This window comes from Schistocerca gregaria, chromosome 1 (genome assembly GCF_023897955.1).
Source record: "Schistocerca gregaria isolate iqSchGreg1 chromosome 1, iqSchGreg1.2, whole genome shotgun sequence".
In the NCBI taxonomy this organism is placed as follows: Eukaryota; Metazoa; Arthropoda; class Insecta; order Orthoptera; family Acrididae; genus Schistocerca; species Schistocerca gregaria.
Window position 1 is genome coordinate 182871375 of NC_064920.1, and position 24609 is coordinate 182895983.

Here is a 24609-nt window from a genome sequence, read left to right on the forward strand (position 1 = left end):
GAGAGAGAGTGAGAGAGAGATTAAGATGGCATGGGCATGTTAAGAGGATGCATGGGCAGAGACTCCCCAAAATTATGGAAGAACTAAAAATGGATGGGAAAAGACCTAGAGGGCATCCAAGAACATGGTGGAAAATGGGAGTGAGAATATCTGTGGAAAGGAGAGGTGTGACCTGGCAGCAAGTGGAGGAAGAAAAGTGGTGGGAGGACCGAGCCAAATGGAAAAGACTCGTCACACGGCAGTAGCTGGAGCGGGATCCGGATATAGATATATAGTGTAGTGTATGGTCCTCATTTATCTGTTTTTGCAATATTATGTTGATACACCTACAACTAACGTCATTTATCATTGTTATTATGCCACATTCAAAAGTATTTTTTGGTAAGCCTATTTTTCTGCCATTTATGGGGGACATCTTCAGGGATGTGTTTGGGTCCTATTCACTGCACAGGTGCATTGTTGTGGACTTCAGTCAGCGTATTGCATTTTGTTTCAGTTAAATGTCCATTTGTTCCCTGTAACCCATAAGCAACTATAATGAATACAACCCGACTTAAAATTTGTACTAAGGCTGGAATTCAAATCCTGGCCTTGGTACAAATTTTAGTTAATTACTTTGGTGTATTCTTTATCATAGGTAAAGTTGATAACTTAATATGTCTCTAGAACATAGAATTTCATATGATTAATATACCATGAGCAACTATTATCCACTGCTTTGTATGAAAAATAATTTACATGGCATTCCACATTCTTCACAGTGACAAGTGCACTATCAGTACACACAAAAAATTTTCCATCACTTGTGGTGTTTCATGTCACATTGCTGACATATTAAGAAAAGCATAGGATTCAGAAACAACCCTAAGTGTACCTCACTTTACAACACCCCAATCAGATTCAAATCTGTTATCTATTTGGAAAAATGAAGTGGACTCTTGTACTTTTTGGTTCCTAGATATTAACTGACCCAGTATTCAGATTTCTTCCTCATTCCACTTTTCTGACTTACACAAATGCTTTTGATAAATCAATGACGATACTCACTGTCCTCACCATTTAGCTCTATAAGTGCCTCACATGTAAAAGAAATTCCATTTTCTACAGACATCTTTTTTCTTAAAGATAAACTGTAAGTCTGACAACAAATTACCTGTACAGAGATGTGTTACTATTGTCTTATACAAGGCTTTTTCAAAAACCCTCAACAACACTGACAGCAAAGGATAGTGGCCTATAAGGGTAGGCATGCATGAACAAGTTTCTCACCGATTTTACTTGGCCAATAGGTAGTATTGAGGATTTTAAAGTCAAATGACAACCATTCCTGCACATGGACTCTGAAATGGCTGCAAGTGCTTGCGATCTTATAAAATTGAGACAGAAGAGATGGTGGCAAAATGTTGGGTACAGCCATAGTAAGTGCAAATACAGCAACAAGACAGTTCTGTAGATTGTATGAAGAACTGAGGTCACAACCCTCAAAATTTTGGGAGTGCACCAGAATATCTATCAACAATTTTGATACGTTAGTTGCAATTATTTCACCTCATAATAAGGGTCAGAATGTCATTCATGGGAGTATTTCAAGTACTGAAAGGCTTTTGGTTACTATAAGGTAAATATACTTAAGAAAGAAATAATAAGTGAGTATTAAAAAAATGATTTATTTAGAAGTTGACATATGTGCTGAAAATGCCATCTGATTGTCATACAAGGTGCTATCCAAAATTTTCAGGACTGGAGTTGCCATCTGTTGAAAACCTTACCTTTGGACTATTGGTCACCATCACCCTCAAAGTAGTTCCCATTTGTATGTACACACTGGACCCAGCACTTATGCCATTGGTCAAACATTTTCTGAAGTTCTGTTCTTTGAGGGTGTTTATTACCGCCAGCGATGCTTCTCGAATTCCCTTTAGAGTGTTGAACCGATGGTCTTTAGTCATTCCAAGTCAAATCAACACACCTATTTTACCTCACCCTCTTAGATTTTGCTGAAAGTTGGTATACTTATAGTGGGCACTGAGACTAAGAAAAATACCAAATTTCAATTTTTATCTCAAACCATTCCTGAAATATGGCTATGTAAACTTTTCAAAAACCAGCCAAAAATGTGTGAACGGACTTTTTAAAAATTGTCCTAGGAGCTGCCCTAATTGAGCTAGAGAACTGGGAAAGGTGTCATTTTGCATGGTCTTTCCAGGGATGTACAACAAAACATAGCTTCTAATTAATAACCTTTTTCAAAATACTAATTAATATTTTGATTTAATTATATTTTTTTTACAAAAGCACATAACTGAAAATTTTCAAAATATTTCCGTAACTACTTCATACTATTGTATATCACATGGCAAAATATAAATCTGGGGTGATGATGGGTTCATTGTTAAAAAAGTTATTCCGGACTCTTGTTTTACAGTAACGGCCCTAGTTTGACCAAATTGACCTTTAACAAACAGGAATTTCTTTAAAATATACTGAAAGGTAAGTAAATAAAGTATTAGAAATATCAAACATCACCTTATTACACCAAAACTAATCAGCATATTTTATAATTAAGTTATTGCTTATTTTAATTTCATACAAATTCACTAACAGTATATTAACCGATATAACAAAAACAAGAAATTGAGCATTTAACTACAAACTGAAATAAAGTACAAGTATTTACATAACAGTTCTGGTCCATGATGTTTGAAATGGAACTATTAAACAAATTAAATACGTAATGCTTGTTTTTGAGTAACACGTATCTGTATGAAGCTAAATTTAACACAATAGGTACTAACAATAATTTTGAAACAACTTTCTATAAAATATACATTAACACTAACCTGAGACAAAAATTAAGTTTTGAGTTGAAAGCATTTTCTAGATAAATTGTCTTGGAACTTCAAATATTACATTTTAATAAAGCTGACTGGGTTTGGTTTACATCACTTTCATTAAGAATGAATGTTCTCCCTGTCGGAGTAAATGGATTCACTTTCCTGAGAAAATCCGCAACTGACACCCACACGACATATGCATGTGCAGGATAAGAGAATTACTTAACTGGTCCACATGGATGAAGAAAAGTTATTTTCACTTCATCAAGTTCTTCATTTTTTTCTAAAATGTACCCAAGCCACCAGTTTCTGCCATATACAGTGGTGACATGGCCTGATACATCTTTTAACTTCAGTTTGTCTGGTAATGTAGTTATTTCACTCTCCCAACTCTACATATCACCTGAGAAGTATTTGACTATTAATTTTGTTATAGTGTTGGGAATGAAAGCGTGAAATTGCTTTGTTCCTTTGATTGTCAATGCCTCTTCAAGTTGGCTTTTTAAGAATATTTCTGAAGCAGCGTAGTCTTCTTGAGTGGAATATGCAAAATCAACATTTGTGATATTATCTACTGCCCACTCAAATAGATCTCGTGCGGTTTGGATCTGATTTTGGTATGGGCCTTTGCAAACTTGCACGAGCTGCCAGTCTCTTTACTGAACCCCCTACTCCATCACAAGGCCCTTTCCCATGTGCTGTGGCTGGAAAGTGCCACTCAGCTTTTATGTTGAAGTCTTCCTCATGAAGGCAAAGGATCAGGAAGTTTTTCTTATTTTTATACTGAGCAGCAGAACCGTCAGAATAATAGTATATCTTTTTTGGAATCTTTTGAAATTTATTTGTTAGATATTAAATTATCTGCTTTTGAAAGGTGTAAACCACAGTTGTATTGTGCTCCAGGCAATCAGAAACAATGACAAAGCTCATATGCTCAATTTTGTCTTCCAGTTTGTAATATATAACAAAAGGATGAATGGTAATCTGTTGTCTTGTCTAATGGCAACTCTGAGCTTCATCCTGAAGAACTATACTATAATTTTCTGAAAAAAAAAATCACACATGACAACAAATTAAGATTACATAAGGTTTTCTCTTGTGGAGTTAAGGAATGTTTGTTGTTGCTTGGCAATGAAGTCATGCCGAATCAAAGTCGACATCTTACTACAAAATAAATCTATGAATTCTTCAGAAGTTTTCTGAACAATTTCCAGATTACATCGGTCAACTGACATCCACTGTCGGAACTGAACTTGTTCTATTAAGTTTTCATGAAAAGAGACTTAAAATTTTACATATGACAGTTTCTCCTAGGCAGTATTCATAGTTTTCCAAATTGCAATCAACTGATGATGGGTTGCAAAGCATTTTTTTCAATGCACTGCTTATAATTGTTTAAGCTGCTGTTTGTTACTGTATTTAGTTTGGAATTTTCTATCATTAATTTTAAGTTTTGGTGAGTTGTGCACACGCAGATAGTGTGTGTGCCACTCCGGCTAGCTAATAGACTATGTTTGGGTCTCAACTCAGCAAATATAGAGAAACCTATTTTTATGTTAGAAAACTTGTCTTTAAAATGCTTGTAAGCTTCTTTAAGTTTACACAAAATAAGTCTTTTTGATATTTTTGTTTTATTTCCACTTTTTTTCTGTAATTGTCACACAATCTTTTATACCTGGCATTGCTAACTTCATCATTTTCATAAAATGAATGTACAGTTTGGACAGTTTCTGTTGGTAAACACTTCCCTGGTTTTGGGTTTGGACCTTCCATGAATCCTCTCTCTATAAAAATGTTTTTGGACTGCCAAACAATGTAATTAGGAGCATTAAATTGCTCCATTATTTTCCTGACTCTCCACTTTTCAGGTAAACTTGTAAGAATCATTAGTTTTTTTGCTCTAGTTATACAATTTTTAAAGTTTCTTCTAAGATTTTCAAGAACGGATTCATTAGTATCAGTATCTGACGAAGAAGTTTCAGGAGCAACAAAAAGTTTCCATGTCATTGATGAGATTTTCTTCACTTTTGATTTGGCGTAATGCCCAGATGTTAGTTTTCTCTTGTCAATTGGGGACTCACCTAGTTCTTGAAGTTGGAGTGAAGTCAGGGTCTTCAATGATTATCTCTGATCCAGAAGATTCTTCATCAACACTTTCATCACTGATGGGCTCTGGTGTATTTTTCAATTTGGTTGCATCTTTCCTACATTTATCACAAATCTTGGCACCACTTGGTATTTGAGGAAATAATTTGGGCATCCATGTTGAGACATTTCTCAGTTTTTTTTCTGTGTCTAATAAAATGATTTGACTTCTTCAATGGATTACAACACTGCACTTTTTACTTGGTTCCATATTTATACAAAAACCACTTATAAACTGTTCTTCAATGTATAGATTTACTTGAAAATGAACTATTAAATATAATAGATACAGACTGGTCAACACAGAGGCAACAATTCATTTGCACTAAAACCACAGTGCACAATAATGCTGTAGGCACACCAAGCCTTAGAAGGTAACAATGCAGACTACATCATCTCAACAATGGCTCCAGTCTCTGAATTATTGTACAGACATCAAGCACTATGTATACGGTCCTCTACTGACAGACTACCTTAGGGCTGTTAGTGAAAAACAGGAGTCCAGAATAATTTTTTTTAACAATGAACCCATCCTCATCCCTCATTTATATTTTGCCATGTTATTTACAATAGTATGAAGTAGTTATGGAAATATTTTGAAAATTTTCAATTATGTACTTTTTGTAAAAAATGAAATCAAAATATTAATTACCATTTTGAAAAAGGTTATTAATTATAAGCTATGTTTTTTTGCCTATCACTGGAAAGAGCATGAAAAATGCTGCAAAGTCACACCTTTCCCAGTTCTCGAGCTCAATTAGGGCAGCTCCTAGGGAAATTTTTTTTAAAAAATGTCTGACACGCGTTTTTGGCCAGTTTTTGAAAAGTTTACATCACCATATTTCAGGAATGGTCTGAGGTAAAAAATTGAAATTTGGTTTTTTCTTAGTTTCAGCACCCACTATAAGTATACCAACTTTCAGCAAAATCTAAGCGGGTGGGGAAATTTATTTATTTAAAGTGTGTTGATCTGACATGGAATGACACTCTCTCAACTTGAGTTTCAGTTTTGGGAATAGCGCGAAGTCGCAAGTTGCCAAATCGGGAGATTACGGTGGGTGAGGTACAACCACGATGTTGTTTTTGTGAAAAAGGACCTGGTGAGCAAGGAAGTGTGACAGGGCACGTTGTCGTGATACAGCAGCCAGTTCCCTTGACACCAAAGTTCAGGCCGTTGTCGCCCCACGTTCTCACGGAGCCATCACAAAACATTGCCGTAGTATGCGGAATTCACTGTTTGGTTGGGTGGGACAAATTCTTTGTGCACAATTCCCTTGGTATCAAAGAAAACGATGATCATTCTTCACTTTGCTCTTCACCTTCTCACTTGTTTGGGTCTTCAAGAGCCCAGACTCTTCAACTGAGATGATTATTGATTTGTCTCTGGGTCATAATCGTAAATCCAGCTTTCGTTGCCAGTGAGAACACGTGACAAGAAGATTGGATCATCAGATGCGGTCTGACGAAGGTCCGTGCACACTTCAACACGCTCTGCCCTCTGATCGGCAGTCAAGATCCTCGGCACAAATTTTGCGGTGACACGATGCATGCCCAATTCATCAGTCAACATTAGTTGACATGTCCCACAACCAATACCCACTTCACCCGCAAGGTCTTAAATGGTTCGACGTCAATCAGCATTAACCAGTTGTTGAAGTTTGGCAACAATGTATGGTGTTGTCCAGCTAATGGGCCTTCCAGTCTTCAACGTCCGTACGGCCGGCCCTGAACCAAGCATGCTACTCAAACACTGGCGTACAGTTAATGCTCTGCCTGCCAAACATTTGTTGAATCATTGCAAGGGTCTCTGTAGCACTTTTCCAGAGATTCGCACAGAATTTGATACACACATGCTGCTCTGATCGCGGATCCATCGTAAAATCTAAAATCACCAAACACCAAACACAGAGTATCATGGAAATCACTGTGGATACGTAACACGTCCTCCCAGTTGAATTCCACTCCGCACACTGACTCATCAGATATGCAACTCTCGCCACCTAGCGGTGCGAAGATCTACTACTCCTACTTTCCAGATGGCAGCACCAGTCCCGAAAATTTTGGATTCCATCTCTTATTCTGATTCAAACAAGTGGACCTCAACTATATCTCTTCTGCGACTGATGACCGAGATCCACTTGATCGTTCTGCATCAGCAACTGCCTGCAGGAATTTAATTCTTATTTCAATTTTTCTTCTTGATTCAGCCTTTGTAATGAAGGCACTAAAGATAGTATAAAATCCATGTCCTCGTCAACTACTTTATTGGTTTTTTCTTTTTAAAAAAAAACTGTAACAACTTCTTGCCTTCATTTTTTTCCCTGAGCACTGATGACACTGAAGACTGTCGACAAGTACTTGTGGTGGTTGTGGCTGATTCCTGTACCTTCATCAATGTTTAATAACTCTGAAGGTTCCTCTGAAGATTTTAAAATACTGGCAGTACACCTAATTGATTGTTCCAGCGGGGTTTTATAGTCTTCTGGACCACTGTTGCTATTTTGCCTTTTGTTCAAGAATGGCAAAAGAACAGCAGCTGATCAGAGCAGTCATTCATATTTCTTGCATTTTCTCAATGTTCGTCCAGGTCTTAGTCCTTCTTGAAGCATGCCCTTAAATTTTGTCACCAACTCAATTTTATTTTCCTGGAATAAACAAAAACAAAATAAATATACTGTCTTCAACTGTAAACAGTTTTGATATCCATCACAAATATTAAGTAGATATTTTAATTCATTCACAGACATAAGGCTACAGGGAACAGCTTCCAACCATTACACTTTGAATGTTTACTTAGGGATATGAGCAACAGAGAAAAATTGTAAAGAGATACATGTGATAAGTTATGGAAATGTAAATCTTTTAACATAATGCAGCGCTTCAGCAACCATGAATTGTTCAGACAATAAGAAATCAGCCTTCAGCTACAAGGATATTTTTGTTTTGTTTTAGTTTACCAACGGGTCATTCCATGTCAGTTCAACCAGGGGCTCCAGCTCAGTCTCAGATTTGTCTGAAATTCAGTATACTAATTCTACCATGTGTGGAACACTCATGTACAAAGTATTAGTTTCCCTCGTCAATTATTTCCAGAATTATGGCTCGTGAAAGAAGGTGGTGTGACCTGGAAATTGCAACCCGCATCTGGAAATCTATATTCAGACCCAACTCCAGGTCTTAATAACTTTGAAACTATTATACACACACCAGTGAAATTTTTTACAACGCAGTAACACCCATTTAGAGAACCCACTCCATGAATCAAAACACCAACAACATATTTCTGAGGACAAATAAAAAATTCCAAAATGTGATTAAAAAATGTAATACGTTAAAAGGTACATATTGTAGGTGCCCTCTATGCCAAATATAATTCACTCAAAAAGGGTATAAATTTTTTGTGGTAAGCTTAATGTGGCCTAAACACACACAGAACTCATCATGCCCATATCAGTCACAAAAACTGAGTTACATGCACCCGAAAATACATAAAATTGAAAAATTACCTGAAAAACATGGATTTTGTAAGTGTGGTAGCACAAATGGACAAGTGGTATCCAAGCCAAATTTCACACACTACATACGTAGACCATAACAATATATATATCAAAATTTCAGCATGTTATTGCAAGACATTTGTCTAGAATGGAAGTTGACAGATGTATTTGGTGATGTGGCCATTGCTCCACAACACAATTTTGTAAAAACATATCGTAAACTGTTCTGCCTCTTCTTATCCTCTCCCACAAATGTTTAATCACTAAGCAACAACATATAGTCAGATTAACACAACGTGTCATTAATGTTTACTGCACCTTGACTGCTAAAAACCAGTCGATTGTGCTTCGAACAGAAGTTCTCCCACACTTTAGCTACTGTACTTTGTATATTGAGTGGCAAATTGTACTGTCTTTCTGACACTGTGTTAGGAACTGGAACTGCCATAAGAATATGTTCAAAAGGAATCCAACACCTGTCTGTCAAACGTGGCCAATGAAACGGTCTTGCTGGTCCTGCTGGTGCCATGAAGTTCACAAATACATCACCTTCTACTTCACAGCACTCTGCAACACATCCTAAGTATCATTTGTCATCATAGACAGCAATAACATAGCAACCTGGCTGTATGTTGCTGCTTTTGCTTCTGAATCCTGAGTTAGACACACTGTGAAGACCCATGTTGTGCATGAACCTATAGTTATTATCAGATAGTCTGCTCATCTGCACATTGGCATAGTCCACTGGAGAGAAGTGACGATGGCTCCTTGTGCCTGCAACAGTTGTAACATGTTCTAGTCTGCTTATTAGCAACTCTTCAACTGGTTTCACCTCATCTTTCGAAACACAGAATGGTTGTATGCCAGAGATATTTTTCTGTACCCAGGTTAATAATTGAAGAGGTGTAAGAATGTGACCACTTACAGCTTCATAGCAACAGCACAATCAGCTTATCTTCAGTTTCGTGATGCCATGCGCTTAATGGTAGCACCAATACCATCACATACATTTTCACCATGAATTTTTGCGAAAAAATTCCATTCTGCATGAATCTGAAAATCATGGTAAGGCATGCATAAATTTTTAAGATTTTTACAGTTTGTCAACTGACTAGCTGCCTCATCACTGAAGTATTTCGCAAAATGTATGTGAGGCAGCTTGTTTTTCGCATATGCAATGACAGTGCAAATGTGGGCATGAATTGCAATTGCATAATGAATTAAACAGTCACTAAAAACGCACAGGTTCACGACAGACACATCACCTGATTCACTTCTGTAGTAAATCGCAAATGGCTGGAGAGTTGCTTGACTGTTGTCCCAATGATATCTTTGGATGGCATCTTTAACTATAAATGCATAATTTTCAGAAAAGTCTAGTATTACTATAATTTCATTTTGTTTCAAATTATCCTTACGAAACCGAAGATAAGCTGATTGTGCTGTTGCTATGAAGCTGTAAGTGGTCAGTTTGTCAGTTTTTTTGACAACACATTTCAACAAAATCTTCCACTGTACTGTGCTTTGTTTCAAGACTTGTGCGATCCATGTGTGTCCATTGTTTACAAGAAACAAGTTCATCATCATCATCATCATCATCATCATCATCATCATCATCATCCATAAGGAGTTCACCATACAGTTTGTTATTCATGTGTTCTGCAAGATTTGCCTTACCAGGAGTCTTTTTACACCTGTGTATCATGCACTGGCAGGAACTGATGTCACACACTAGCAGCTTCATTGCACCTTTATAATCCAGACGAGAATACGTTATAGCAGCAAACATCAACTTAGCATTTTGATGGGTTTCACATACACAAACACTGTGTGTGCCCCTTGCACTTACAGGCACAACCCATTTTGGCCGAAGATTGAAAAAAGATAACTACTTTGGTACTGGGATACTTTTCCTTGAATTCTACATATAGTTCTAATATGTTGCATAGCAACAGTATTTTTTGCATCTGTACACGTACATTTCCCATTTTCACTATTACACAGTCTTTTTTCCAGGTATTATTCGGCTACAGTCATTATTTTCATAAAACTCCGACACCAGCACCTTTATTTCTGAACTCAATTGCTTACCCTGAGCCTGCTGAAGTTGTGGAAGCACTCCTTAGGTTGCTTTTATTTTCCTAGCTTGCTTTACCATATATATAGAAACATTGAATTCCTTTGCAGTATAGTCAATAGACCAGCTAGAAGGTGCAAGGGTAAGAATAGCTACTTTTTCTGGCGAGTGGATATGACTCATTTTCCTTTCAAATCATGCACATTTTTGTCCAAATCAGAGCATTTCTGGCATGATTTCTGTTCCTTTGGAGCAGATAGTTCTTCCCCTTCCACCATTAGTGTGTCAGCTGTTTTGTGTTTTAATTCCATTTGAGCTTCTTGTAGTTTTCTTCTACTGTAGCTGAGCCTGTCTCTCTTCCCAACCTTGTGTGTCTTCATGGGAGACAAACCAAGAGCAGTCACTGAAGTATTTAATTGCTCATCCGCTGTGGTTGTAGGTGGCTGATACCCTTCGTCACTGTCATGTAAATTATCAGAATATTCTTCATTTTTAGCGGTGTAACACACCTGCAATATAACTTTTCTCCTGGTTTCATGTTAAATCCCATGCACTGGTTCACTTTCAATACCGATTTTATTTGCCAGGTTGAAATCCTCCGAAATAATTTCAATTTCTTAGTTGCAGCCACTTTTTTTCTAATTTTCTCTATCAATAATAAGATGTTTAAAAATTTGCAATTCTTCAATGGTGTCCAACTTACATCATTTGACTTCATTATGCAAAAGTTCTGCATCTTTTAGAGGTTTGGGAGCATGGGCCATTTGGACAAGATGTTCAGCAAGTGCAGATCCACGTGTTCCATCACCACTTTTAGTTGGCAGATGCTCTTTAAACCTAACAGACAGGGCTGTTCCTGTCTGGCCAATGTAATAACAGGGACATTCAGCACAAGTGATCTTATATACACCTTACAGGGATGATTTATCAGCACCTTCATTAAGAGAATGGACTAATTTTTTTTTTTTTTTTTTTTTTTTTTTTGGGGTGGGGGGGGGGGGGGGGGGTTGTTGATGGTAGAGTAAGAAACTGTACACCCTAGGTTTTTTAATAAACAACCTACCTTGTAGGATACTTTAACACCATAATTAATTCCGTAAATATTTTGTACTGATTAATTCTGTTTAATGTCACATATGTAATTTTCACTATGTAATGTCTTTGCCATATTGTAATGAAGTGGAATGTTGGGTAAAATGTTCTCTCTTTACCATTTAACTTCTTTGCATTAATTGGGGGAAAATGTTATATAAATACATGGCTTTTGTGTTGACATGTTAACGTATTTAAATATTAAGATTTTTTAAAAGATGTTTGTTTACAACTATGTACAAGCTGGATAGCTTGAAAGGTTATCTTTTACCGATACCTTAATGGTTTAATATTTACATGAGTTCATTGCTAGTTTCCAAAGGTAATAGTTACAAAAACAATGAGCACTGCTACTTGCCTTCTAGCTAATAAGAGTTTTGTTATGTCAGAACAAGCTAAAGTTTTGATGGAGGCCATCTATAATCCCATCAAACACTTACCATAAGCCCCTAACATTTGCATTTTGGCAGAAAATGGTGAGTGTTCTGCACGAAAGTATAATTAGCTGGAGTTTATTTGACAGTTTTCAACAAACATCTGGCACATTTTGTGTCTGGATAATGTGGTCGTAGACTGTTTATCCAGCATCAGCACTGTTACAAAAATGGTTGATTTGACGCACCTGGCCAAAGCTCAAGAAGTCGGCATGTAGCTTCATGATTGCCTGGGTGACGTGTCAGACTTGCAGCTCAGGTTTGTTGAAGTTCCAGCCTCAGAAACTAGAGATTATTGTGATGTACTTCATAATAAAACCAGGCCATTCATTCCAGCAGCATTCTATACACAAATATTTGAAACTCTACATTGCCTGTGCCACCCGGGAACTAAGTCTACTGTGAAATTAGTCTGCAGCCATTACATCTGACCAGGAGTGGAGAAGGATTGCTAACAGTGGGCCACGCAAGGTCAGCATAGTAAAGTAACACGGCACGTGCACTGACCTGTAGATATCATCCCTGATCCGACAGACAAGATTTGCACATGTACACACTGATGTCATCAGGCCATTGCTCCGCCACAATGATGGGTAGTATTGAGACGGCATAAGAAGGATGGATGTGTAGATGCATAAACAAAACACTCATAGCCTAGTTTCAAATGGACAAGGGACCGGTATAAATGGAGGAGGGTGGTTCGATCTGCATCCCAGGCAGTACCATTGAGGACACGTAGGACTTTGAGGAACTGTGTACAGCAAGCTGCCAGGTAAGACATGGGAAAAATCAATAGTTTCCTATTGAGCATCAGCCCCAGTAATTTCGTAGTTTCAACGAATGGAAGAGCAACAGGCCCAAGATGTAAACATGGTGGAAGAAACCAACTCCACTGCCAGAGATTCATACAAACGTTGTCAGTGGAAAAACAAAAGCCATTATCAATGCTCCAGGAGTAAAGATGATCGAGACACCGTTTAAGACACTGCTCAATGAGACAGGTCATTGGAGAACTGCAATAGATGGCAAAACCATCAACAAAAAGGCAGCTGGAGGTGCCCAGCGGGAAACAGGCCATGATAGGATTAATGGCAATAGCAAAAAGGATGACGCTCATGGCAGAACCCTGAGGAACACTGTTTTTCTGGAAAAAGGTGTCCAAGAAGGCTGAAGTCACATGTATCTTGAAAACTCAGTCTTTTTAAAAATTCCTGAAGGAAATGTGGCAGACAGCCACGGAAGCCCCATGTGCAGAGTACGGAGGATACCAGTTCTCCAGCAGGTGTTATAGGCTTTCTCCAAAGCGAGAAACACGGCCACAGTCTGGGATTTCCACAGAAAACCATTCATGACATGAGTGGACAAAGTGACAAGATGATAAACTGCAGAATGGCGCACTCAAAATCCACACTGTGCAGTGGTTAGTAAATGGCAAGACTGGCCACCATACCAGCCAGGCACGAATCATATGTTCATCACTTTGCAAACACAGCTGGTGAGACAAATAGAGCAGTAGCTAGAAGGAAGGTGTTTGTCCTTACTGGGCTTATGTATGGGTATGACAGCAGCTTCACGCCAGTGTCTGGGAAACTTGTCTTCTGCCTGGATGTGGTTGTACATGTGAAACAAAGTGCTCGCCCGCAACAGAAAGATGCTGCAACATCTAAATGTGAATATTATCTGGTTCTGTAGGGGAGGATTGGGATGGAGTGAGCTGCCTCAGAGTAAAGGCAGTATTGTAGCACCCACAATTCTGAGAAGAGAAGAGACGAGTATCACCCGAGCCTTTTCCACTTGTTTCCAATGGAGAAAGGCAGGGTGATAGTGGGAGGAGCTCGAAATGTCCAAAAAATGGCAGCCCAAGGTGTTGGCGATAGCAATAACGTCCACAATGACAACATCTGCTACTGTCAGGCCAGAAATTTGGGACATCCCAGACAGCTGTCTAAGATTGGCCCACATGACACAAGAGGGAGTGGAACTATTAAAAGAACTTGTGAATTAAATCCAGCTAACTTTTTTGCTATTCAAGGAACATGACACCTGGGCACTCAACAGTTTATAATGAATGCAGTTTGTCATTGTAGAATGATGGTTAAAAATATGGAGAGTACGTCTTTGTTCACGAATTGCATCGCGGCACATCTCAGTCCACCAAGGGCCCACAACATGGTGTGTTAAAGAGGAAGTGTGAGGAATGGAATGTTCTGTTTGTAAGATATTCTACCTGTTCATCACAACTGGAGAAATGTTTGTCAAATGTTGCCAGGGAGGAGGAAGGCCTCCAGTCGGCCTTAGTTAGCTGTCATCTGGGTGTGCACAAAGATGGTGTAGGAGTTAGCAAACAGATGGCACACAGGAAGTGGTCCCTCGAGTAAGTGTCAGAGAGAATGGATCACTTGAAACAGTGGGCATGCTGGCAGGTGCAGAAGGATAGGTCCAAATGGGAATAGGTGTGCATGGAGTCTGAAAGAAACATGGGTGCTACTGTGTTAAAACAGAGGAGGTTAAGTTGATTAAGAAAGTCAGCCAAGAGGGCACCTCTCTGACAGGTTCAGGGAGAACCGCAAAGGGGATGGTGTACATTTAAGTCACCAAGAAGCAGAAAGAAGTGAGGTAGCTGCCCAATAAACTGGTGGCAGTCTGCCCTGGTGACATCAAATGACAGAGGGACATAAACAGTACAAAGGGAGTGGGCTAGTGAGTAAGAAAAATACGAAATGCAACAGCTTGAAGGTGGGTAGTAAGGAGACGGGTTGACTATGAATGTCATCCCATTTGAGCAGCATGACTCCCCCCAAGAGATGGAATGCAGGCCTCAATGGGAAGGTCAAAACGGACCGGGAAGACAGTCAGACCTCAAAGCAGTCATGAGGACGCAGAAATTCTAAGAGCAGCCTCAAATCCTCTTTGTTGGATGGAAGACGGCGAATGATCCATTGGAGGAGAGTCATGACAAAGAAAAAATGAAGGGATGTTACCTCGGCAGCTGCCGAGTGCCAGCCTTCGAAGACTTGCTGCTACGGGGCACCAAGACAGGAGGATCATGCTCCATGAGGTATACCGAAGCAAGGGCTCCTTCTGTCAGCCTGCAGAGTCCAGGGCAGAAAATGGGTGGTGGTGTGCACCAGTGACATGGAGGTCAGCCGGGTGAGTGTACCTCATGGCAATACCATTGAAGAGGTGCTTTGAGTCGGTGAAGGAGAGGACCGTTTGCCTTTGTTGGACTTCTTTGAGCCTTTTCGATTGGAAGAGGAAGACTCAGATGTTGGTTGGCTGACAGGGGGTTTGTCGGGGACAGTCAGCTCGTCCCACGCATCCCTTGATCGGACTACGGCTGTGGCTGCCAGGGATACTGGCCACATTGAGGCTGATCCCTCACCCGTGGTAGAGTGGGAGGTCGTCTCTAGGTGTGGCAGGGCCGAAAGACATTCCGGAGGGCTGAACGGAAGGCCTCTCCAGTTTGTCTGACGAAGAGGTTTCAGGTTCTGTCCCCAGCTGATACTGATCTTCGGTCACACGTGGCTGCTTGTCCTGTTCGAGAGCTTGTCCCTCAGCCTGCAAGATCTGGACGGTCGCAGAGGGTGGGCTTACTGGTAGTTGGGAGCTCCAACGTCAGGTGCATAATGGGGGCCCTTAGGGATATGGCTGCAAAGGAGGGGAAGAAAACCAATGTGCATTCCGTGTGCATACCGGGAGGGGGGGAGTCATTCCAGACCAAGCAGCAATCGGAATTGTAATTGTAAACTGTCGAAGCTGTGTTGGTAAAGTACCGGAACTTCAAGCGCTGAAAGAAAGCACTGAAGCTAAAATCGTTACAGGTACGGAAAGCTGGCTGAAGCCAGAGATAAATTCTGCCAAAATTTTTACAAAGGCACAGATGGTGTTTAGAAAGGATAGATTGCATGCAACCGGTGGTGGCGTATTTGTCGCTTTTAGTAGTAGTTTATCCTGTAGTGAAATAGAAGTGGATAGATCCTGTGAATTATTATGGGTGGAGGTTATACTCAACAACCGAGCTAGGTTAATAGTTGGCTCCTTTTACCGACCTCCGAACTCAGCAGCATTAGTGGCAGAACAACTAAGAGAAAATCTGGAAAACATTTCACATAAATTTCTCCAGCATGTTATAGCCTTAGGTGGAGATTTCAATTATCAGATATCGACTGGGACACTCAGATGTTTAGGACGGCTGGTAGGGACAGAGCATCGAGTGACGACATACTGAGCGCACTATCCGAAAATTACCTCAAGCAATTAAACAGAGAACCGACTCGTTGAGATAACATCTTGGACCTACTGATAACAAACAGACCCGAACTTTTCGACTCTGTAAGCGGAGAACAGGAAATCAGTGATCATAAGGCCATTGTAGCATCCCTCAATATGGAAGTATGGAGGAAGGTATATCTGTTTAGCAAGAGTAATAGGAGGCCGAATTCAGACTACCTAAGAGATCAAAATGAAAATTTCTGTTCCGACACTGACAATGTTGAGTGTTTATGGAAAAAGATCAAGGCAATCGTAATATGCGTTTTAGACAGGTACGTGCTGAGTAAAACTGTGAGGGACAGGAAAAACCCACCCTGGTTCAACAACAAAATTAGGAAACTACTGCGAAAGCAAAGAGAGCTTCACTGCAAGTTTAAACACAGCCAAAACCTCTCAGACAAACAGAAGCTAAATGATGTCAAAGTTAGTGTAAGGAGGGCAATGCGTGAAGCATTCAGCGAATTCAAAAGTAAAATTCTATGTACCGACTTGACAGAAAATCCTAGGAAGTTCTGGTCTTACTTTAAATCAGTAAGTGGATCGAAACAGCATATACAGACACTCTGGGATGATGATGGCATTGAAACAGAGGATGACACACGTAAAGCTGAAATACTGAACACCTTTTTCCAAAGCTGTTTCACAGAGGAAGACCGCACTGCAGTTCCTTCTCTAAGTCCTCGCAGAAACGAAAAAATGGCTGACATCGAAATAAGTGTCCAAGGAATAAAAAAGCAACTGGAATCACTCAACAGAGGAAAGTCCACTGGACATGACGGGATACCAATTCGATTCTACACAGAGTACGTGAAAGAACTTGCCCCCTTCTAACAGCCGTGTATCGCAGGTCTCTAGAGGAACAGAAGATTCCAAATGATTGGAAAAGAGCTCAAGTAGCCCAATTTTCAAGAAGGGTCATCCAGCAGATACGCAAAACTATAGACCTATATCTCTGACATCGATCTGTTGTACAATTTTAGAACATGATTTTGCTCACGTATCATGTCATTTATGGAAACCCAGAATCTACTCTGTAGGAATCAACATGGATTCCAGAAACAGCAATTGTGTGAGACCCAACTTGCTTTATTTGTTCATAAGACCCAGAAAATATTAGATACAGGCTCCCAGGAAGATGCCATTTTCCTTGACTTCCGGAAGGCGTTCGATACACTTCCGCACTATCGCCTGATAAACAAAGTAAGAGCCTACGGAATATCAGACCAGCTGTGTGGCCAGACTGAAGAGTTTTCAGCAAACAGAACACAGCATGTTCTCAACGGAGAGACAGCTACAGATGTTAAAGTAACCTCTGGCGTGCCACAGGGGTGTGTTATGGGACCATTGCCTTTCAAAATATATATAATGACCTAGTAGATAGTGTCGGAAGTTCCATGCGGCTTTTTGCGGATGATGCTGCAGTATACAGAGAAGTTGCAGCATTAGAAAATTGCAGCGAAATGTGGGAAGATCTGCAGCAGATAGGCACTTGGAGCAGGGAGTGGCAACTGACCCTTAACATAGACAATAGACAAATGTAATGTATTGCGAATACATAGAAAGAAGGATCCTTTATTGTATGATAGCGGAACAAACACTGGTAGCAGTTACTTCTGTAAAAAATCTGGGAGTATGTGTATGAAACGATTTTAAGTGGAATGATCATATACAGTTAATTGTTGGTAAGGCCGGTGCCAGGTTGAGATTCATTGGGAGAGTCCTTCGAAAATGTAGTCCATCAACAAAGGAGGTGGCTTACAAAACACTCGTTCGACCTATACTTGAGTATTGCTCATCAGTGTGGGATCCGCACCAGGTCAGGTTGACAGAGGAGATAGAGAAGATCCAAAGAAGAGCGGCACGTTTTGTCACAGGGTTATTTGGTAAGCGTGATAGTGTTACAGAGATGTTTTCAGCAAACTCAAGTGGCAGACTCTGCAAGAGAGGCGCTCTGCATTGCGGTGTAGCTTGCTGTCCAGGTTTCGAGAGGGTGCGTTTCTGGACGAGGTATTGAATATATTGCTTCCCCCTACTTCTACCCCCCGAGGAGATCACAAATGTAAAATTAGAGAGATTCGAGAGCGCATGGAGGCTTTCTGGCAGTCATTCTTCCTGCGAACCATATGCATCTGCTGGAACAAGAAAGGGAGTTAATGACAGTGGCACGTAAAGTGCCCTCCGCCACACACCACTGGGTGGCTTGCGGAGTATAAATGTAGATGTAGATAGACAATCACACTTGTGAGTATCCCTACCACAGTTTAGACACTTGGCTCGGTGGTGACAGGACTCTCGACTGTGGTTGTAACGATAACACTGGTAGCAGTGCATCAGGTTCAGAATATACAGTCTGACTGTGATAACTTCATAGCCTGCTTTGATATTTGATGGAAGAGCCATTCTATTAAATGTGAGAAAGAGTATGTGTGTGCGCACGCACTATTGAGGCATCTACTTTTTGCAGTACCCAATAGACGGCAATGACACCCTGATCAGAGAGGTACATTTGGATTTCTCTCCGCCAAACCATCGAGCAGCCTAATGTAAATAATACCATGGGAAGAATTCAGCATTCGATGGGCCTCGTCACAAACAGGATAGCTATGGAGGAGTGAAGCTGCAAGCAGTAGTTGTGCTTGAAAATCCGAAGTAGGCTCCAAAAGCAATGCGCCATTGCATAAACAAGAGCAGAATTTTGCAGGGCCAGCAATTGCATCAACACCTCTCTCAATAATAAACGGATTTACCGTAGCGAAGGAATGACAGTCTTCAGTATGTGAAACTACAAGGAATCTTGGTGCAGCTGTGAGGGTCTTTGAATCGTTAGCCTCATTCCATTTACGTTTTGTAACTGCTGACTGTGAACATGATTGGCTCATTGCGAGAAAATCCCTCACCATTGCCAGCATCTTCGACGGCGCATTCCTTCCAACTTGGGGACCCCTTAGAAAGGGACGCACCTGCCTTTGGTGATTGTTCACACCTCACGTCACACCTCATGAACACCTGACAGATGGACCAATCAGCAATTCTGGAAAGTAGCAGCTCAGGCAATCACTTCTCCCTGGGCCTGGCCTGTACCAAGGAGTACATACAGACCCTACCCATCAACTTCAGGCTGGGAATTATGCGTTACCCAGTGACCTATTACGCATCAGACACGTGGTTGGTTGGTTTGTTTAAAAAAGGGGTGGGAAGGGACCAAACTGCAAGGTCATTTGTCCCTTGTTAGTGGTAAAATAATTACACATGGGCAAGAACAATGGAAAGGAGACATACAGCATAACAGGAGAAAGGAAAAAACAGAAGAACGACAGAAGGACAACCAACACTACTATAAACAAAACTGGAAAAGAAAACCACAGAGAGAATACAGAAACAGGTGGAAGGGGTAAAAACAAGAGAGCAGATGACCGTGGCTGGCTGACCACAAGAATAAGAAGGAAAGGCCATCCACTCTCCGACATTAAAATATCCAGCCTAAAAGCATTAGAGTGGAGAACACAAAGGGACAAAGGACATGTGCTAAAACTTATATAGAATGATAAAACCCACTGTCATGTAAAGAACGTGAAACTAAATTAGCCGATGAGGCATTGTCAGCTAAAATTAATGGCATCGAGCCCAGTAACTGAAGAGTCCGTCACAGGGCAGCCAAAGGAGGACAGCTCACCGAGATATGGGCCACTTTCAGCCGGGCACCGCACTGACACTGAGGTGGGTCATCACGAGGCAGGATGGTCAATGCGGAGCTGGCAGAGAATCACAGAGCCCCTGCGAGAGGCCCACATGGAGGACTGCAACACATCCGCAGTCTCATTAATGGCACGTAGTTTGTTGTGCGTGCCGAGGTTATGCCATTTTGTCTCCCAAAGTCACAAAACCTTGCACTGTAGTACCGAACACGGGTCGATTGCAGAGAAGTCGATCTCCGTAAACGATTTTGGTGTAGCCTGTTTGGCCAGCCTGTCGGCAAGATCATTTCCTGGGATTCCGATGTGACCTGGGGTCCAGACAAACACCACTGACAACTAGACCATTTCAGGGCATAAATGGACTTCTGGATGGTCACTACCAAAGGATGACAAGGATAGCACTGGTCAATAGCTTGCGGACTACTCAAAGAGTCAGTACATAGAAGAAACGACTCCCCAGGGCATAAATGGATGTGCTCAAGAGAACAAGATATAGCCAGCAATTCGGCACTGAAAACACTGCAGCCATTGGGCCAGGAATGCTGTTCAGTATGCCCTCCACAGACATACACAAAGCCGACGTGACCAACAACCATTGAGCCATCAGTGTAAACCACTTCATGGCCTTGGTACATGTCGAGCATCAAGAGGAAGTGGCAGCAAAGAGCCGCAAAGTTAACTGTGTCCAACAGGGCCATGTGAAAGGTCCAAGCAAAGCTGCGGCCTTGGTGTACACCATTGAGAAGTACGTGAATGGACCTCGAGTGTAGGTGGTAAAGGCAAGGACTCCAGTTCGGAAAGCAGGGATCGGACACGAATTGCAATTGGAAGCCCTAACCAGGGGCCACTGAAGCGGGAGACGTATCTCCATGAGTGGGGAAAGGAGACGGTGATTCGGTTGAGCAGCAGAACTACAAACATGTGCAATGTAACTGGCCAGCAGCTGTGCATGCCTAACCTGCAATGGAGGGACTATGGCCTCCATAAGGACACTGGTCACCGGACTCGTCCTAAAAGCTCCTGTTAGGCGAACATCACAGTGGTGCACTGGGTCGAGTAAAAGCAACACTGAGGGTGCTGGCAAACCATAAACCAAACTCACATAGTCAAGGTGGCATTGAACAAGGGCTTTGTAGAGCTGCAGCAGCGTAGAGCGAACTGCACCCCAGTTGGTGTTCCTCAAGCAGCGGAGGGCATTGAGGTGCTGCCAGCACTTCCACATAAGCTGACAAAGGTGAGGAAGCAAAGTCAAATGGGCATCAAAAAACAGTCCTAAGAATCACTACAGTGAGTGGATTGTCATTTAGGGAAAGTTCTGGTTCCAGATGAATGGTACAACACCCACAGAAGTGCATAAAACACAACTTTGTGTTCAAAACTGGAAACTGTGGGCTAGAGCCCATGACTGCACTTTGTGGATGGCTCCCTGTAGGTGCCGCTGAGCAACACCAGTACTGGTGGAGCAGTATGAAATGCAGAAGTTGCCTGCATACAGAGAAGGTGAGTCGGACGGCCCTAGAGCTGCTGCTATACCATTAATGGCCACTAAAAATAGACACACACTCAATACAGAGCCCTGCAGGACCCCATTCTCCTGGATATGGGAGGAACTATGGGAGGCACCACCTTGGACACAGAAAGTACGAAGCGACAGGAAATTTTGGATAATGATCGGGAGCGGGCCTCTGAGACCCCACTCGTATAATGTGGCAAGGATATGATGTCGCCAGGTCGTGTCATACGCTTTTTGTAAATAAAAAATAATGGCAACCAGGTGTAGCCATCTGGAAAAGGCTTTTCAGATGGCAGACTCTCAGGACACAAGATTATCAGTGGTAGAGCGAGCCTGGAGGAAGCTGCCCTGATGTGGAGCCAGTAGGCCACGTGACTACAGGACTCAACCCAACTGCCAACACACCATACGTTCCAGCAGCTTACAAAGAACATTGGTGAGGCTGATGGGCCGATAGCTATCCACATCAAGTGGATTTTTACTGGGTTTGAGCACCATCATTGCGATGGAAAGATGCCATCGCACCAGATCCGGTTGAAGATGATGATGAGGTGCATCTTGTAGTCAGATGAAAGATATTTACTCATCTGGCTGTGGATCCCATCTGGCACAGGAGCTGTGGCGGGGAAATGTGCAAGGGCACTGAGGAGCTCCCACTCAGTAAATGTGGCGTTATAGGATTCATTGCAGCGTGTAGTGAACAAGAGGACTTTCCCTTCCAGCTGCCATTTGAGAGTGCGAAAGGCTGGGGGGTAATTCTCCAATGCAGAGAATCTGACATACTGCTCAGCAGTGCTCGGCAATTGCGCTTGCGTCGGTAGATAACATGCCACTTATGTTAACACTGGGAACATCTGTTGGGGTCTGGTAACCGAAAACATGTTTGATCTTTGTCCAGACTTGGGAAGGTGATGTATGGCACCCAATGGTCGAGACATCTCTCTCCCAACACTCCTGCTTCCGTCGTTTGATAAATTGGCGAAAACAGGCACAGAGCTGTTTAAAGGCTATGATGTGCTCCAGGGAAGGGTGCCACTTATGCCACTGTAGAGCTTACCAATGCTCCTTAATTGCTTCAGTGACTTCTAGCGACCACCAAGGAACTGCCTTTCGCCGGGGACACCCTAAAGAGCGTGGGATCACGTTTTCTGCCATAGAAATTATTGTTGTAGCCACCTGCTCAACCATCACATCGATGTTACATGTGGTGGAGATTCAACGATGACAGCAGAGGTGAAAGTTTCCCATTCTGCCTTGTTTAAAGCCCATCTGGGAGAGTGTCCATGGGTCTGACACTGGGGCAGTGATCACACAGGTCGTAATGTGCTCTTCAGTGGATAGATGTGAGACATCCTGGGCTGCTAACTGATAAATCAATGGCCGAGTAACTACCATGAGCAAATGTGTGGTGGCCCCAGTATTTAAGAGACAGAGGTTGAACTGAGACAGTAAAGTTCTGACATGTCTGCCTTGGCCAGTAAGCATGGTGCCACCCCACAAGAGGTTGTGGATGTTAAAATCTCCCAAAAGTAGAAAGTTTAGGGAGTTGGTCAATCAGCACAGTCAATACGTTCAGGGATACTGCACCATCTGGATGAAGATATACATTGCAGACAGTTATTTCCTGCGTCAAGGGGGATTTGAAAGGGCACAGATTCACTACAGACCGAGTTTAAGACAAACGCAAACTCCACTTGACACTCGGTTACAGTCACTACAGTTTCTGTAGTATCCCTTATACCCGCGGAGTGCAGGGGTCCGCATTGCCGGGCACCAGGTTTCCTGGAGGGCAATGCAGAAAGCAGGTGTAAAGCTTAACAGTTGCCGTACCTCAGCCAGGTGGTGGAAAAAACCACCTCAATTCCACTGGAGGATGATGTCATCATGAGACTGGGAAGGCATGGAATATTCAGTGAGGTAGTTTATACCTAAGGGTCAGCTGCTACCACCAACTTATTGCCTGAGCAGTCTATATCCATTGTGTCTGAGGGTCTGGCGTGATCTACATCCTCAGCGGATGCCGGAATCTCCACCTCATCCGCAGATGCAGAGCTTGCAGGTAGCGGTGGTATGGGTGCCACTGCAATTCCCTTGGTCTTGGGGACCTCCTTTTTGGATTTCTCTCACTGCTCCTTGGGTTTCCCTGGCTGAGAGGACTTCACTGATTCAGTCTCTGAGACTGAGGATGAGCGTGAAGCCCTACAACCCGCTGTTTTTGGGCTCTTCGGCCACTGGTGGGTGCCCTCTTTCCCACTAGCAGAAACCTTTGAATAGAATGACCCAAGGGACACCTTCCTAGCAAGAGGAGCTGAAGAAGACTTACGCTTCTCAGGCTCAGAAGTTTGGACTGATATACCCTCCTGAAGTAGGTGGTGTGGGAGCAACAGGGAGAAAAGTGCCCCACACCATCAAGGGGGCAGGTGTAGTCTTCTGGTTCTGAGAGATGACAGGAATGCGAGGAACTGATGGGGTCAAACTCGACAGGGGACCATAACATAAAGGCTGAAACGTGTGAGACTCCTTTTTGTCGCCGCTTCTGAGAGCCAGAAATACCTCGGGCCAATTATAACTCCCGGACATGCAGGAGGGTCAGACACATGGGCTGGCCTTCAGGAGCGCACAGGAAGAAAAAAAGGAACCTCAAACGATAAAGCAGAGGAACAATAGGAGAAGGTAAACAAAGGAAGAAGAAGAAAAAGGAAATGAAAATGCAGAATACATTTCCAAAAACAGCACAGACGTCTTCCTAGGGAACAGCAAGAGGACAGACATGCAGCATGGACGTCAAAAGATGCTGCAAAGGCTGGGGCCTAGTGGTAGACAAGCATGAACCAGTCAAAGAGTGTCGAGCTCCCTGGGGGGAGCTAAAGTAGTGTCCAGTGAAACACTATTCCTACCTGGTGAGTTTGTTACTTTGAGCACTGTACCCCAACATGGTGAACACAAAACTTTTGAACATAAGGAATTGTGCAGGGATGGAATTAAAGCAGGATTAACACCTCCGTATACAGGCCCACACCAAGTTATCAGAGATCATGGTCAATGGAAAA

The 24609-nt window shown here is 42.0% G+C and overlaps 1 protein-coding gene across 10 annotated transcripts in view; it reads right to left on the bottom strand.

The window, feature by feature from the left end:
- The window catches only part of LOC126336310 (uncharacterized), a 205046-nt gene that overhangs the window by 155296 nt on the left and 25141 nt on the right, over positions 1–24609 (bottom strand). For 3 of the 10 annotated variants that reach the window (XM_049999875.1, XM_049999891.1, XM_049999855.1), the window contains one exon: positions 7287–7624. The exons of 5 other annotated variants lie outside the window; for them this stretch is intronic. The gene's annotated coding sequence lies outside the window, so the exon portion shown is untranslated. Of the gene's footprint in view, positions 1–1769; positions 7625–24609 lie in introns of all 10 variants that reach the window. 2 more of the 10 variants (XM_049999865.1, XM_049999883.1) reach the window with 1 other exon arrangement.